At 52.1% G+C, this 17,432-nt stretch overlaps 1 long non-coding RNA gene across 1 annotated transcript; it reads right to left on the bottom strand.

Annotated features, from left to right (window-relative positions):
- Nucleotides 1–6,411: 6,411 nt before the first annotated feature.
- Nucleotides 6,412–11,284, bottom strand: LOC144340933 (uncharacterized). The gene is made up of 2 exons (XR_013417487.1): nucleotides 9,676–11,284; nucleotides 6,412–7,841 (listed from the first exon to the last, which is right to left on the bottom strand). It is a non-coding gene; the product is annotated as an uncharacterized LOC144340933 (long non-coding RNA).
- Nucleotides 11,285–17,432: the final 6,148 nt, after the last annotated feature.

The following is a 17,432-nucleotide window of genomic DNA, read 5'->3' as shown; positions in this document are numbered from 1 at the left end:
ATTCTTTATTTCACTTGAAAAGGGGGTTGGAGTGTGAAACATTAATGTAACACTGTAGCCTTTTTCTTAGAGTTTCCAATTGGCAAAAACGGAAAGAACTCCTGATTTCTTCCTTCACTTAAAATGTGTGAGCCAGTCCCTGTGTGTGTGTGAGCCAGTCCCTGTGTGTGTGTGTGTGAGCCAGTCCCTGTGTCTGTGTGAGAGCCAGTCCCTGTGTGTGTGTGTGAGCCAGTCTCCGTGTGTGTGTGTGAGCCAGCCCCTGTGTGTGTGTGTGTGAGCCAGTCCCTGTGTGTGTGTGAGCCAGTCCCTGTGTGTGTGTGTGTGAGCCAGTCTCTGTGTGTGTGTGTGAGCCAGTCCCTGTGTATGTGTGTGTGAGCCAGTCCCTGTGTGTGTGTGTGTGTGTGAGCCAGTCTCTGTGTGTGTGTGAGAGCCAGTCTCTGTGTGTGTGTGTGTGTGAGCCAGTCTCTGTGTGTGTGAGCCAGTCTCTGTGTGTGTGTGTGAGCCAGTCTCTGTGTGTGTGTGTGTGAGCCAGTCTCTGTGTGTGTGAGCCAGTCTCTGTGTGTGTGAGCCAGTCTCTGTGTGTGTGTGTGTGAGCCAGTCTCTCTGTGTGTGTGTGTGAGCCAGTCTCTGTGTGTGTGAGCCAGTCTCTGTGTGTGTGTGTGTGAGCCAGTCCCTGTGTGTGTGAGCCAGTCTCTGTGTGTGTGAGCCAGTCTCTGTATGTGTGAGCCAGTCTGTGTGTGTGTGAGCCAGTCTCTGTGTGCGTGTGTGTGTGAGCCAGTCCCTGTGTGTGTGTGTGTGTGTGCCAGTCCCTGTGTGTGTGTGTGTGAGCCAGTCCGTGTGTGTGTGAGAGGCAGCCCCTGTGTGTGTGTGTGTGTGTGTGAGCCAGTCCCTGTGTGTGTGTGTGCCAGTCCGTGTGTGTGTGTGTGTGCCAGTCCCTGTGTGTGTGTGTGTGTGCCAGTCCGTGTGTGTGTGTGTGTGTGCCAGTCCCTGTGTGTGTGTGTGAGCCAGTCCGTGTGTGTGTGAGAGGCAGCCCCTGTGTGTGTGTGTGTGTGTGTGAGCCAGTCCCTGTGTGTGTGTGTGTGTGTGCCAGTCCGTGTGTGTGTGTGTGTGTGAGAGGCAGCCCCTGTGTGTGTGTGTGTGTGAGCTAGTCTCTGTGTGTGTGTGTGTGAGGCAGCCCCTGTGTGTGTGTGTGTGTGAGAGCCAGTCCCTGTGTGTGTGTGTGTGAGAGGCAGCCCCTGTCTGTGTGTGTGTGAGCCAGTCCGTGTGTGTGTGTGTGAGCCAGTCCCTGTGTGTGTGAGCCAGTCCGTGTGTGTGTGTGTGAGCCAGTCCCTGTGTGTGTGTGTGTGAGCCAGTCCGTGTGTGTGTGTGTGTGTGTGTGTGAGGCAGCCCCTGTGTGTGTGTGAGCCAGTCCCTGTGTGTGTGTGTGAGGCAGCCCCTGTGTGTGTGTGTGAGCCAGTCTCTGTGTGTGTGTGTGTGTGTGAGCCAGTCCGTGTGTGTGTGTGTGAGAGGCAGCCCCTGTGTGTGTGTGAGCCACTCCGTGTGTGTGTGTGTGAGCCAGTCCCTGTGTGTGTGTGTGTGAGAGGCAGCCCCTGTCTGTGTGTGTGTGAGCCAGTCCGTGTGTGTGTGTGTGAGCCAGTCCCTGTGTGTGTGAGCCAGTCTCTGTGTGTGTGTGTGTGTGAGCCAGTCCCTGTGTGTGTGTGTGAGCCAGTCCCTGTGTGTGTGTGTGAGCCAGTCCGTGTGTGTGTGTGTGTGTGTGTGCCAGTCCGTGTGTGTGTGTGAGAGGCAGCCCCTGTGTGTGTGTGTGAGCCAGTCCCTGTGTGTGTGTGTGTGTGAGCCAGTCCCTGTGTGTGTGTGTGTGTGAGCCAGTCCCTGTGTGTGTGTGTGTGAGCCAGTCCCTGTGTGTGTGTGTGTGTGAGAGGCAGCCCCTGTGTGTGTGTGTGTGTGAGGCAGCCCCTGTGTGTGTGTGTGTGAGCCAGTCCCTGTGTGTGTGTGTGTGTGTGTGTGTGTGTGAGGCAGCCCCTGTGTGTGTGTGTGTGAGCCAGTCTGTGTGTGTGTGTGTGTGAGGCAGCCCCTGTGTGTGTGTGTGTGTGAGCCAGTCCCTGTGTGTGTGTGAGCCAGTCCCTGTGTGTGTGTGTGAGGCAGCCCCTGTGTGTGTGTGTGTGAGCCAGTCTGTGTGTGTGTGTGTGTGTGAGGCAGCCCCTGTGTGTGTGTGTGTGAGCCAGTCCCTGTGTGTGTGTGTGTGTGAGAGGCAGCCCCTGTGTGTGTGTGTGTGTGAGGCAGCCCCTGTGTGTGTGTGTGTGAGCCAGTCCCTGTGTGTGTGTGTGTGTGAGGCAGCCCCTGTGTGTGTGTGTGTGAGCCAGTCTGTGTGTGTGTGTGTGTGTGAGCCAGTCCCTGTGTGTGTGTGAGCCAGTCCCTGTGTGTGTGTGTGAGGCAGCCCCTGTGTGTGTGTGTGTGAGCCAGTCTGTGTGTGTGTGTGTGTGTGAGGCAGCCCCTGTGTGTGTGTGTGAGAGCCAGTCCCTGTGTGTGTGTGAGCCAGTCCCTGTGTGTGTGTGTGAGGCAGCCCCTGTGTGTGTGTGTGTGAGCCAGTCTGTGTGTGTGTGTGTGTGTGAGGCAGCCCTGTGTGTGTGTGTGAGCCAGTCCCTGTGTGTGTGTGTGTGTGTGAGGCAGCCCCTGTGTGTGTGTGTGTGAGCCAGTCTGTGTGTGTGTGTGTGAGGCAGCCCCTGTGTGTGTGTGTGTGAGCCAGTCCCTGTGTGTGTGTGAGCCAGTCCCTGTGTGTGTGTGTGAGGCAGCCCCTGTGTGTGTGTGTGTGAGCCAGTCTGTGTGTGTGTGTGTGTGTGAGGCAGCCCCTGTGTGTGTGTGTGTGTGAGCCAGTCCCTGTGTGTGTGTGTGTGTGTGTGTGAGGCAGCCCCTGTGTGTGTGTGTGTGTGAGGCAGCCCGTGAGTGTGTGTGAGCCAGTCCGTGTGTGTGTGAGAGGCAGTCCCTGTGTGTGTGTGTGAGCCAGTCCGTGTGTGTGTGTGTGAGAGGCAGCCCCTGTGTGTGTGTGAGCCACTCCGTGTGTGTGTGTGTGAGCCAGTCCGTGTGTGTGTGTGTGAGAGGCAGCCCCTGTCTGTGTGTGTGTGAGCCAGTCCGTGTGTGTGTGTGTGAGCCAGTCCCTGTGTGTGTGAGCCAGTCTCTGTGTGTGTGTGTGTGAGCCAGTCCCTGTGTGTGTGTGTGAGCCAGTCCGTGTGTGTGTGTGTGTGTGTGCCAGTCCGTGTGTGTGTGTGAGAGGCAGCCCCTGTGTGTGTGTGTGAGCCAGTCCCTGTGTGTGTGTGTGTGTGAGCCAGTCCCTGTGTGTGTGTGTGTGTGTGAGCCAGTCCCTGTGTGTGTGTGTGTGAGCCAGTCCCTGTGTGTGTGTGTGTGTGTGTGAGAGGCAGCCCCTGTGTGTGTGTGTGTGTGAGGCAGCCCCTGTGTGTGTGTGTGTGAGCCAGTCCCTGTGTGTGTGTGTGTGTGAGAGGCAGCCCCTGTGTGTGTGTGTGTGTGAGGCAGCCCCTGTGTGTGTGTGTGTGAGCCAGTCCCTGTGTGTGTGTGTGTGTGAGGCAGCCCCTGTGTGTGTGTGTGTGAGCCAGTCTGTGTGTGTGTGTGTGTGAGCCAGTCCCTGTGTGTGTGTGAGCCAGTCCCTGTGTATGTGTGTGAGGCAGCCCCTGTGTGTGTGTGTGTGAGCCAGTCTGTGTGTGTGTGTGTGAGGCAGCCCCTGTGTGTGTGTGTGTGAGCCAGTCCCTGTGTGTGTGAGCCAGTCCCTGTGTGTGTGTGTGAGGCAGCCCCTGTGTGTGTGTGTGAGGCAGCCCCTGTGTGTGTGTGTGTGAGCCAGTCTGTGTGTGTGTGTGTGTGAGGCAGCCCTGTGTGTGTGTGTGAGCCAGTCTCTGTGTTTATGTGAGCCAGTCCGTGTGTGTGTGTGTGAAGCAGCCCCTGTGTGTGTGTGAGCCAGTCCGTGTGTGTGTGTGTGTGTGAGCCAGTCCGTGTGTGTGTGTGCGCCAGTCTCTGTGTGTGTGTGAGCCAGTCCCTGTGTATGTGTGAGCCAGTTCGTGTGTGTGTGTGTGGCAGGCCCTTTGTGTGAGGCAGTCCTCGTGTGTGTGTGTGAGGCAGTCCCCGTGTGTGTGTGAGGCAGTCCGTGTGTGTGTGTGTGAGGCAGTCCGTGTGTGTGTGTGTGTGTGGTTGAGGCAGTCCCTGTGTGTGTGAGGCAGTCCGTGTGTGTGTGTGTGTGTGTGTGTGCGGCAGCCCCCGTGTGTGTGCGGCAGTCCCCGTAGGGTTTCTCCTGCCATTACCACTTTAGAGTTGGTCCCGGGCTGCCCAGGAGCGCTGTGCTGGTTGCCTGGTTGGCAGTAACCCCAGCCGGAGCTTCTCCAGGGGCTGGAGGCCGCTGCTCCCCCAGGGGGCAGGAAGGTGGCCCTGGATCTTCCAGGCGGAAAGCGTCCACGTGCTTGTGCCTGTGGGCTTCCTGGTGACTCGTTCCCTATGTGACACAGACTTCAGAGGCGCTGAAGCTGTGGGCAGCCACCCAGGTCTGTGCGGCACGGGCTTTCTCCAGCCTCCCTCGCATCGCGCATAAGGGCTTTTCCTTGCCTCAGAAGTTTCTGCTCAAGAAAAGTTGCCACAATTCTGTCTTTCACTTTCCTGGAGTCTCCTCAAGAAAAGGAAAGGAGAGGTGAGGAGAGGGGAGGAGAGGGGAGGGGAGGGGAGGAGAAGGGAGGAGAGGGGAGGGGAGGGGAGGGGAGGGGAGGAGAGGGGAGGAGAGGGGAGGGGAGGGGAGGGGAGGGGGGGAGGGGAGGGGAGGGGGGAGGGGAGGGAGGCGGAGGGGAGGGGGGAGGGGAGGAAAGAGGGGAGGGGAGGGGAGGGAGAGGGGACGGGAAGGGAGGGGGGAGGGGAGGGGGAGGGGGAGGGGAACTTTTGTTGGAGGAATGCAAGTCTTTTGGATTGCCAGACTCAGAGAGATGTTAAAATAAGATGGCAACCGCAGCCTGCTGCCCCTTTAGATCTCGGAATTCATCTCTCGAAACTGCTTGCTGTTGCCACAGTAGCTGTAAATGTGCCTAAGGACACCATGCCCGGACACTGTGACCCACCGTAATCAATGTTATTTCTGTAGACCAATGAGAATTCCTGATGAGCCTCATTGTATCAGCCCATTCCTGGTCCGCCTTTATTGCCTTTAAAAATTCACCTGGTCTGGCGGGCGCCTGTGGTCCCAGCTACTCGGGAGGCTGAGGCGGGAGAATGGCGGGAACCCGGGGGGCGGAGCTTGCAGGGAGCCCAGATGGCGCCGCTCACTCCAGCCTGGGCCACAGAGCGAGACTCCGCCTCAAAAAAAAAAAAAATAAAAAAAATAAAAAAAAATCAACCTGGCCGGGTGCGGTGGCTCACGGCTGTAATCCCAGCCCTTTGGGAAGCCGAGGTGGGTGGATCACGAAGTCAGGAGATCCAGACCATCTCGGCCAACATGGTGAAAGCCCGTCTCTACTAAAAATACAAAAATTAGCTGGGTGTGGTGGCACGTGCCTGTAATCCCAGCTACTCGGGAGGTTGAGGCAGGAGAATCACTTGAACCAGGGAGTCAGAGGTTGCAGCGAGCCAAGATGGCACCACTGCACTCCAGCCTGGAGGTAGAGGGAGACTTAGGGAAAAAAAAAAAATCCACTTGTGCTGGGCACAGTGGCGCATCCTTGTAATCCCGACACTTTGGGAGGCTGAGGAGGATCACTTGAGGCCAGGAGTTTGAGATCACCCTGGGCAAAATAGTGGTACCCTGTCTCTACAAAAACATAAATTAAAAAAATTAGCCAGGCACGGTGGCATGTGTCTGTGGTCCTAGCTACCCATGAGGCTGAGGCAGGAGGATCACTTAAGCCTAAGAGTTTGAGGCTGCACTCCAGCCTGGGGGACAGAGCCAGGCCCTGTCTCAAAAAAAAAAAAAAAAAAATCGGCCAGGCACGGTGGCTCATGCCTGTCATCCTTGCACTTTGGGAGGCCAAGGCAGGCAGATCATGAGGTCAGGAGATCTAGACCATCCTGGGCAACATGGTGAAACCCTGTCTCTAGCAAAAATACAAAAATTAGCCAAGCATGAGTCCCAGCTACTCAGGAGGCTGAGGCAGGAGAATCGCTTGAACCCGGGAGGCGGAGGTTGCAGTAAGCTGAGATCATGCCACTGCACTCCAGCCTAGCAACAGAGGGAGATTCTGTCAAAAAAAAAAAAAAAAAAAAAATCCACTTGTAACTTCTGCTAATTGGTATGTATATTCAGGGCAACTTGAATCTATGCTCCCAGATTGCAATCCTCAAACTTAGCCCAAATAAACTCTCTACTTACATTAATTTTGTTTCAGTTTCTTCCTTTTAGGTTGACATTGCTAGCGGGAAAAACCAAACTCTGTAAAGTATTTTAATGAGTTTATTCTGAGTCAATATGAGTGGTCACAGCCCAGGGAAATAGTCTCAAGGGGTTCTGAGCAAGTGCTCCTGAGGTGGCCGGGTTACAGTGTGGTCTTACACATTTCCAGGAGGCAACACAAATCCATACATGGGAAGTGTGCATTGGCCTGGCCAGGAAACGCAGGACATCTTGAAGTGGGGGCTTGCAGGTCACAGGCAGATTCTGAGATTCTTTAATCTGCAGTTGGTGAAAGGAACACAACTTTGTCTAAAAATTTGGAGTTAGCAGAATGGACTGTTGAAGTTAAGATAAGGATGCTTAGGATTTGCCCTGCAGAGAATAAAAAAAGGGAAAAAAACATAAAGATGCTGTGTCAGAGTCAGCCACAGTACGACCTGTTCAGCAAGACTGCCGGCCTTGCATCCTGTTTAGAATTGGTTTTCTTTGTTTGTTTGTTTGTTCGTTCATTTTGAGACGCAGTCTCGCTCTGTCCCCAGGCTGGAGTACAGTGGCCTGATCTCAGCTCACTGCAAGCTCCGCCTCCTGGGTTCAGCCATTCTCCTGCCTCAGCCTCCCGAGTAGCTGGGACTACAGTCGTGTGCCACCTCGCCCGGCTAATTTTTTGTATTTTTAGTAGAGATGGGGTTTCACCGTGTTAGCCAGGATCGTCTCAGTCTCCTGACCTTGTGATCTGCCCGCCTCGGCCTCCCAAAGTGCTGGGATTACATGCATGAGCCACCGCTCCCGGCCTAGAATTTGGCTTCTTCTCATGACAAAGAGTCTGTTTTGTCAGCCTCATGATATCTGTTTTTACAAGAATGCTGGTCAGTTGTTGTGTTTAAGGTCCAAAAGCGAGTGGGTATGATGAGACATGCCTGACCTCCCTTCCTGTGATGGCCTGAAACTCAGTTTTAGGCTTTCTCTGGAGTTCCCTTGGCCAAGAGGGTGTCTGATCAGTGGGGGGCTTAAGATTTTATTTTTTGTTCACCACACAAATAATGCACATTTTTCTGACAGGGGTGACACTGGTGTTTTAACCCCAAGTGTAAGCTGCCTCCTCAGATGCTTTTCGGAGGTTTAGGGTAGGCTTGGAGCTGGCAGGGAAGCTGTGAAAGCCACCGTGGGAGGTGCAGGCAGTGACCTTGACCTTGACGTCTGCCTGCTATAGCCTCTGGCCTGGGGTTGGCTCTGCCTCCAGGAGCTGGGAGAGACAGTTCTGCCGGGAGGACAGGTTTGGGGAAAGTTCACCACCACAGGCCACTGAGGGGCTCTCCCCCGTCGGTCTGTTCCTTCTCTCTTCCCTTCTCTTCCTGTCGCCTGTCCACTTCTCACACATTCATCCTCCTAGCTCTGCCGCCCTCAGTCTTGCCAGCAGCCTCCTTGCTGCCAGATGCTTTTGTCCTTGTTTCTGGAATCCCTGCTGTTACCAAAGGCACTGTAGAGAGACAAAAGAGTGATACAAGAATAATTGTAATGATTCTGTACAGAGGGTGGTGCTTTGCTCGAAGAATTGTGGAAGAAATGCATATGGAAGTGTGTTCTGGTCTGGTCCTGAGCGCCCTCCGCTGACTTGGTGGAGTGCAATGGCTCCACTGCAGCCCAGCAGGAGGCGCTGCGATGGTTTCTGGGGATGCTGGGAGTGTCCCTACCCCTCTCCCTGCCGTGCCTTCCCCTGCTGCTTCTAATGAGAGAAGGAGCAGGGCTGCATGGGGTTGGGGCAGGCTGAGGCAGTGACAGCTAGCAAGTGCTTTCACCTCTTCACCAGGGCGACCGTCACGTCTGTCCTTTGTGGTGTGTGTGCTGTGTTGAAAAATCTTGAGTTTTGGTAAGGCACAGTGGCTCACGCCTGCAATCCCAGTACTTTGGGAGGCTGAGGCGGGAAGATCCTTTGAGAGCAGGAGTTCAAGACGAGGCTGGGCAACAGAGCAAGACCCCATCTCTACAAAAATTTTGAAAACAAAACTAGCTGGGCATGGTGGTATGCACCTATAGTCCCATCTACTTGGGAGGCTGAGGAGAGAGGATGGCTTGAGCCCAGGAGTTTGAGATTGTAGTGAGCTATGATCATGCCACTGCACTCCAGCCTGGGTGACAGAGCCAGACCCTGTCTTGAAAAAATAAAAATAAAAATGAACTAAAATCTTTAGCTTTGTTTTGAAAATCTTTTAAAACCCCTAAAACTGAATATTTGCCTGGAGTGGTGCTTTCCAAACCTTTCTGGTTATAAACGTCACTTGCAGTTCTTTGTAAATACCAGGACACCAGCCTCCCTCTCAACCTTGCTGAATCAGAATCTGGAGTGGAGTCTTATGAGAAGGGAAGTTGGGAAAACCTGGCTAAAGAATTGTCAAGTGGCAGAATATTGAATGTAAAATCTCTGCCCTTCTAGACTGTCATACAAGTAAAATCTTAATTATCACAGCTACTGGGATAAGTACCCAGAGTTGATCCGAATATGAATATGTGGCCCACACCATTAACTTTTTAATAAGGAAAAAGTGCTAGGACAGATGTACATACAAAAAGCCTTTCTCACTGGCATTTTTCTGGATCCAATTCCATAGAAGAGAAAAATAACATTTCTTTCATGTATAGCCCTTGTATTCCTGTATGTCAGCTGCCAAATAGGTTATTAGTTGAAACACCGAGCTGTGCAACTGACAGCCCACTTTCAAAACAGTGTTCAACTGGTAGGAAAATTGGTAGAAAAAGCTTTTCTTCATACGACTATTACAAGGATTAAATTAAAGTTTGGCAAATAAAAGTAATTCAAGATGACTATGTTTTCAGTGACCTATATTTTTGCCTTCTTGGACAAGTTATAAAATGCTTGTTCAATTTTGTCTATGTGGTCTCTGAGAAAAAATGAAATAGAGCTGTACAACTCAAGTTCTTTTTTGAAAAATACCTTTCTGAGCCTTGAGCCTTGTAGAGCACAAAAAGTAATATATTTTTTCACCCATTCAGTTTGTGGCTGACACCTCCGTAACATAGGACAGATTAACAAGAGAAAAGCTTAAAAAATATATTTAATGAAAGCTTCACATGTCATAGCGGCCTTCAGGAATGAAGGCCCAAAGAACCAGGGATAGCTGTATTTTTATGCTAAATCTGATGAAAAAAAGTAGATAGTTGTAGAGAAGGATGACTGGATAAAAGGGAGTGTGATCTAATGATAATACACTTGGAGGAACTCCTTTAGGACTGTTTATTCCGATTGTTTTTGTGTCTATGAATTCCTTCCCCACCCCAGGTATAGGACACGATACCTGTCACATGAGGGTCTTCACTGGAGTAGCGATGAGCTCAGAGAGTGACGTTGCAGAGTTTGATGGCTTGCTCCAGGGGAGGAGAATTCTAGATTCCATGACCTGCTTCAGAGGGGAAAGGGGGTTAGGAGAAAGGAGGGCAGGAAAGATTGGAGAGACCTTCTTGCTTCTGTGATCGCTCAGCCTCCTTCTGCTCAAATCACTCAGAATGCCGACATGCCTAGAATTGCCTGGTGTCAAAAGCGACTGATGGTGCACGTGGCGTTGTCTACCTGGAACTGCGGATGGATTGCTTTGGAGTTATTTATAGTTTCTTAGCTAGAGAGGGCTGTGTACTCTAACTCTGGGGCGTGACAGACTTTCTCCTTAACCAGACTGTGGCCACGCTCCTCTGAGCCCCCCTCTCCATCAGGTGTCCTCCGTGGCTTCTGTGTTCATTTCGTTGAGTTCAGTTTTATCACGAATGCTGCTATGTCAGTTTAGAGAGTGGTGGATTTCAGGACACACTACCTTGGTATATTGAATATTTTAGCTGAAGGAATTGGTGAAACGATTTTCTGACCTTCCCCTGAGGCGGATTATACAACGCTCATGTAAGGGGTGACCTCTTTATGCTGGGAGGGAAGGAGTGTCCTTGACTTTAAAAACAGAGGGAGCTGGGTGCGGTGGCTCATGCCTGCAATCCCAACACTTTGGGAAGCCCAGGCAGGCAGATCACCTGAGGTCAGGAGTTTGAGACTAGTCTGACCAACATGGAGAAACCCCGTCTTTACTGAAAATACAAAATTAGCTGGGCATGGTGGCGCATGCCTGCAATCCCAACTACTTGGGAGGCTGAGGCAAGAGAATCTCTTGAACCCAGGAGGCGGAGGTTACAGTAAGCCGAGATCGTGCCATTGCACTCCAGCCTGGGCAAAATGAGTGAAACTCCGTCTCAAAAAAAAAGACTTAGGGACACTGAGAGGAATCTGAGACTTGCTAAATGTTCCCCCAGTTGACTATATGGAGCTCTGTCCTCAAACATTTTTTCAGGACTCTCCACTCTTCATCCAATCTAGCATAACAACACTAAGGTTTAAACATTTCTTTGGCTCTTTGTCTTCTTATGAAGGCTCCTATGTCTCCTGAAACTTATATTAAATACATTTCTATGCTTTTCTCTTGTTAATCTGTCTTTTGTTACGGGGTCCCCAGCCACAAACTCTGAAGGGTAGGAAAAAAGATATTTTTCCTTCCCTGCAAAAGAATTCCCAACTCTTGATATCCCATCCTGCCAGCCTGCTCTCAGCAAGAACACTGTTAAGTCAGTTTCTCAACAACCTACTACCTTGATGTTTCCTCTTAGTGACTTTCCATCCACTGATGCCCCCATCCTGCTGTTCAGTGATAAATTCTCACTTGTCCCTGTACTCAAACTGAGCTCAGTTCTGTCCTGAAGTCTCTTTTCCCCTATTACAGCAGTTTAGTTTCTCCATAAAATCGATCTACGCCACTTTAAGTGGTGTCCAGTTCTGGTTCTCATTGACAGGCAGGAATGGTAAATGTGTGCTACTTGAGTGTCAAGCCACATTTGGTGGTGGCTGTCTGGAATGCTACGTTGAGAAGGACTCTGAGGCTACACCCAAGCTCAGCAGGAAGGAGAGCTGTGATCCATGAATGGCGGAAGGAGGGCCGTGATCCATGAATGGCGGAAGGAGGGCCGTGATCCATGAATGGAGGGAGGAGGGCTGTGATCCGTGAATGGCAGAAGGAGGGCCGTGATCCATGAATGGCGGAAGGAGGGCCGTGATCCATGAATGGAGGGAGGAGGGCTGTGATCCGTGAATGGCAGAAGGAGGACCGTGATCCATGAATGGTGGAAGGAGAGCCGTGATCCATGAATGGAGGGAGGAGGGCTGTGATCCGTGAATGGAGGGAGGAGGGCTGTGATCCGTGAATGGCGGAAGGAGGGCCGTGATCCATGAATGGAGGGAGGAGGGCTGTGATCCGTGAATGGCGGAAGGAGGGCCGTGATCCATGAATGGCGGGAGGAGGGCCGTGATCCATGAATGGAGGGAGGAGGGCTGTGATCCGTGAATGGCGGAAGGAGGGCCGTGATCCATGAATGGAGGGAGGAGGGCTGTGATCCGTGAATGGCGGAAGGAGGGCCGTGATCCATGAATGGCGGAAGGAGGGCCGTGATCCATGAATGGAGGGAGGAGGGCCGTGATCCGTGAATGGCGGAAGGAGGGCCGTGATCCATGAATGGCGGAAGGAGGGCCGTGATCCATGAATGGAGGGAGGAGGGCTGTGATCCGTGAATGGCGGAAGGAGGGCCGTGATCCATGAATGGAGGGAGGAGGGCCGTGATCCATGAATGGAGGGAGGAGGGCCGTGATCCGTGAATGGCGGAAGGAGGGCCGTGATCCATGAATGGCGGAAGGAGAGCCGTGATCCATGAATGGAGGGAGGAGGGCTGTGATCCGTGAATGGAGGGAGGAGGGCTGTGATCCATGAATGGAGGGAGGAGGGCTGTGATCCGTGAATGGCGGAAGGAGGGCCGTGATCCATGAATGGCGGAAGGAGGGCCGTGATCCATGAATGGAGGGAGGAGGGCCGTGATCCATGAATGGAGGGAGGAGGGCCGTGATCCGTGAATGGCGGAAGGAGGGCCGTGATCCATGAATGGCGGAAGGAGAGCCGTGATCCATGAATGGAGGGAGGAGGGCTGTGATCCGTGAATGGAGGGAGGAGGGCTGTGATCCGTGAATGGCGGAAGGAGGGCCGTGATCCATGAATGGAGGGAGGAGGGCTGTGATCCGTGAATGGCGGAAGGAGGGCCGTGATCCGTGAATGGCGGAAGGAGGGCCGTGATCCATGAATGGAGGGAGGAGGGCCGTGATCCGTGAATGGAGGGAGGAGGGCTGTGATCCATGAATGGAGGGAGGAGGGCTGTGATCCGTGAATGGCGGAAGGAGGGCCGTGATCCATGAATGGCGGAAGGAGGGCCGTGATCCATGAATGGAGGGAGGAGGGCTGTGATCCGTGAATGGCGGAAGGAGGGCCGTGATCCATGAATGGAGGGAGGAGGGCTGTGATCCGTGAATGGCAGAAGGAGGGCCGTGATCCATGAATGGTGGAAGGAGGGCCGTGATCCATGAATGGCGGAAGGAGGGCCGTGATCCATGAATGGAGGGAGGAGGGCTGTGATCCGTGAATGGAGGGAGGAGGGCTGTGATCCATGAATGGAGGGAGGAGGGCTGTGATCCGTGAATGGCGGAAGGAGGGGCCGTGATCCATGAATGGAGGGAGGAGGGCCGTGATCCGTGAATGGCGGAAGGAGGGCCGTGATCCATGAATGGCGGAAGGAGGGCCGTGATCCATGAATGGAGGGAGGAGGGCTGTGATCCGTGAATGGCGGAAGGAGGGCTGTGATCCATGAATGGAGGGAGGAGGGCTGTGATCCGTGAATGGCGGAAGGAGGGTGGTGATCCATGAATGGAGGGAGGAGGGCTGTGATCCGTGAATGGCGGAAGGAGGGCCGTGATCCATGAATGGCGGAAGGAGGGCCGTGATCCATGAATGGAGGGAGGAGGGCTGTGATCCGTGAATGGCGGAAGGAGCGCCGTGATCCATGAATGGCGGAAGGAGAGCCGTGATCCATGAATGGCGGAAGGAGAGCCGTGATCCATGAATGGAGGGAGGAGGGCTGTGATCCGTGAATGGAGGGAGGAGGGCTGTGATCCATGAATGGCGGAAGGAGGGCCGTGATCCATGAATGGAGGGAGGAGGGCTGTGATCCGTGAATGGCGGAAGGAGCGCCGTGATCCATGAATGGCGGAAGGAGAGCCGTGATCCATGAATGGCGGGAGGAGGGCTGTGATCCGTGAATGGAGGGAGGAGGGCTGTGATCCGTGAATGGCGGAAGGAGGGCCGTGATCCATGAATGGAGGGAGGAGGGCTGTGATCCGTGAATGGCGGAAGGAGGGCCGTGATCCATGAATGGTGGAAGAAGGGCCGTGATCCATGAATGGAGGGAGGAGGGCTGTGATCCGTGAATGGCGGAAGGAGGGCTGTGATCCATGAATGGAGGGAGGAGGGCTGTGATCCGTGAATGGCGGAAGGAGGGCTGTGATCAACCAATGGTGTCCGCGGGGGCTGCAGGTGGTGGGTGTATTTGTCGCTCCTTCTCTGGGACGAGTCTGGGGCTTGCTTCACTCGCAGTGTCCGTCTTGAGAAAGATCACAGCTTGAAGACTGGAAGACCTGAGCATGGAGATGTCGGTTGCAGAAATGAAAACATGAGGCGGAGTGCAGTGGCTCACGCTTATCATCCCAGCACTTTGGGAGGCCGAGGTGGGCGGATCACGAGGTCAGGAGATCGAGACCATCCTGGCTAATGAGGTAAAACCCTGTCTCTACTAAAAATACAAAAAATTAGCTGGTTGTGGTGGTGGGCGCCTGTAGTCCCAGCTACTGGGGAAGCCAAGACAAGAGAATCGCTTGAACCCAGGAGGCAGAGGTTGCAATGAGCTGAGATTGCACCACTGCACTCCAGCAAGACTCTGTCTCAAAAAAAAAAAGAAAGAAAGAAAGAAAGAAAGAAAAAAGAAAGAAAGAAAGAAAAGAAAAAAAAAGAAAGGAAGACCTGACAGCAGTGGCCTAGATAAGTGCATTCTTTTATCTTTACAGCATGTAGGTGGTGAGACACGGCTTCCTGGAGGTATGTGTCTTTGGCCTTGAAAGACAAAAGGAGACCACGCTAGTGTGACTGAGCCTATAGTATAAAAACCCTAGGCCAGGCACCGTGGCTCATGCCTGTAATGCCAGCACTTTGGGCGGCCAAGGTGGGTGGATCACCTGAGGTCAGGAGTTCAAGACCAGTCTGACCAACATGGAGAAACCCTGTCTCTACCAAAAATGCAAAATTAGCCGGGCATGGTGGTGCATGCCTGTAATCCCAGCTACTCAGGAGGCTGAGACTAGAGAATCACTGGAACCCGAGGGGGTTGGCGGGGGGGGGCAAGTGGAGGTTGCAGTGAGCCGAGATCGCACCATTGCACTCTAGCCTGTGCAACAAGAGCTAAGCTCCATCTCAAAAATCAAAAACAAACAAACAAAAAAAACTCCTAAGGTATTTGTTTTGCTTATTTTCCTCTCTCTTTGTCCTCTCCTCTCCCCGTGCACACTTACTGGCATGGAGTCATTTTGGTGGAGGGCAGTTGCTAATAAATGATTATCTTCACATCCTAACCCTCCAGGGTCTGCCTGTGAGATTGATGAACTTGTTTTTCTTTTTTCTTTCTTTCTTTCCTTCCTTCTCTCTCTTTCTTTCTTTCTTTTCTTTCTTTCTTTCTCTTTCTTTCTTTCTCTCTCTCTTTCTTTCCTTCTCTCTCTCTCTCCCTCCTTCCTCCCTCCCTCCCTCTCTCCCTCTCTCCCTCCCGCTCTCCCTCTCTCCCTCCCTCTCTCCCTCTCCCTCTCTCTCTTTCTTTCTTTTCTTTTTTTTTTTTTGATGGAGTCTCACTCTGTCGCCCAGGCTGGAGTGCAGTTGCACAATCCTGGCTCACTGCAACCTCTACCTCCCAGGTTCAAGCAATTCTCCTGCTGTAGCCTCCCAAATAGCTGGGACTACAGGCACCCGCTACCACACCTGGCTAATTTTTGTATTTTCAATAGAGACAGGGTTTCTCTATGTTAGCTAGAATGGTCTCAAACTCCTGACCTCAAGTGATCTGGCTGCCTTGGCCTCCCAAAATGCTGGAATTACAGGCATGAGCCACCACACCCAGCTTTGTTTTTCTTTTAAAGAACAAGATCCTTTGGTCAGGTAGACATCCTTTAAGGCATCTAGAAGTTTCATCTGGCCAAGGGACCGAGGGAGGCGAGCAGCTTTGGCCTTGGGATCGCCACTCCCGCACCCCCACCTTCCTTATAAAGCTTCAATTATGTCCAAAGACAGATCAGAATTGCGAGATTTTCTCTCCCGCCCTCTGGCCTTGGCCAAATCAAATAAACTTTTCTCTGCTCTCAGAGGTTCTACAACACTAGCACCCTGAAAAAAGTGCCCAGCCAAGCCTAGGTTAGGCCTCAACTAAAAACAAAAGCAACCTTGAAGTTCCACAACTTGGTCCAACTCTACTCACTCTTAGAACTCGGCGTGGCTGCTCTGTGGCTCTTATGGGTGACTGTGGTGCTACTGCGGTCCAGGAACTCAGAAGGGCTGCATGTTTACCGTGCACACTATGTCTGCTTACCATGGCCTTTCCTGCCAAGAAAACTACGTCTAAGTGAAAAACAGTAGAAAGAGAATTAGAATGAATGAGAAGTAGAATGAGAACAGCTACCAAAGCCAGTCAAAAGCCTGGATTAGAACACCCAAAATGGGCCTGCCAGCCGACGAAGCACCTCCTGTGGCCACCAGGAAAAAAAGGAAGACAAGCTGGGAATGCAAATGAACACGAAACAGGTGTGTCCTCCCAGACATAGAAAGGTGGAACTTAATACAGTGTCATAGACAGCTCTGTCCTAAGGAGCCAGAGTCAGCCCCGCCCCGGCAAAGTGTATGGCAGGCAGTGGAAGCAGAGCCAGGCATGAGCGTAAACAGGGGAGCTGGACTTTTTTTCTCTCAAACTGAGTAGTAAGGAAACTTTCAGGGTCAGCTTTTTGTTTTGTTCCCCCACCTCCGCCACCTCACCTTTTTTTTTTTTTTTTTGAGATGGAGTCTCACTGTCGCCCAGGCTGGAGTGCAGTGGCACGATCTCGGCTCACTGCAGACTCCGCCTTCTGGGTTCGAGCAATTCTCCTGCCTCAGCCTCCCGAGTAGCTGGGATTACAGCCACCCATGTCTGGCTAATTTTTGTATTTTTAGTAGAGACGGGGTTTCGCCATGTTGGCCAGGCTGGTCTCAAACTCCTGACCTCAAGCCATCTGCCCGTCCCGGTCTCCCAGAGGGCTGGGATTACAGGTGTGAGCCACTGTGCCCTGTTGTTTCCCCCTTTTTTCTTTTTCCAAAATTTAACTGGAACTCATCCCTTTGTCCAATGGTCTCAGGCAGACATCTAGGAATACACCCTTCTCACCTCCAGTTGTAAACAGTCAATTCGTTCTCAACTAATATCGTGTTTTTGAAAGACCCAGAGAGGAATTTTGTCTTCATTTACCTGTTGATTTTGCTTTTGTATACTTATTTGTGCAGTATATTAATTTGCTAAATTAATGTTCATTTTAGGGAATATATCATCAGCTGTTTCACCACAGCCGAATACAAATTTATCTTAATCTAGTGCTCACTAACTTTTCTTGAAGGAAACTGAGCTTGGCTTTCTGAAACATTCCACATGACCACCCAGTGGGCTAGGAAGGAAACCTGATATCCCCAGAAAGGACCAGCCTCGCAGGTGGTAAAACAGCCTGTTCTGGAAGCCAGGGGATGCGAACTGTTCATCTGACCCCACCATTGGCCACTATGTAACTGCATTAACTCACTCAACCTTTGCCACCTCGGATTCCTTAACACATGAAAATACAAGATTTAAACTCCTGCCTGATCCTATCATTCCCTGAATCTGTTTTCGGGATCTGAACTCAGTTACAGGTGAATTTGTGCTCCCTCTACTGGTGGATGAAAGTAAAACAGTAATAAATAAGGCAAATTTACTTCATGATACAATGTACTAATTTGGAGGACCACTGTGATATTGGATTCTAGAAAGTGAGTTCAACTAATTGTTGTCGTCATAAGGACAGTCTCTGGAATGATGATTAAGTCAGGATCTGGAG

This window comes from Macaca mulatta, chromosome 5 (assembly GCF_049350105.2).
Source record: "Macaca mulatta isolate MMU2019108-1 chromosome 5, T2T-MMU8v2.0, whole genome shotgun sequence".
Lineage (NCBI taxonomy): Eukaryota > Metazoa > Chordata > Mammalia > Primates > Cercopithecidae > Macaca > Macaca mulatta.
The sequence above is the reverse complement of the archived record's forward strand: the minus strand, read 5'-3'. Positions and strand labels throughout refer to the sequence as shown.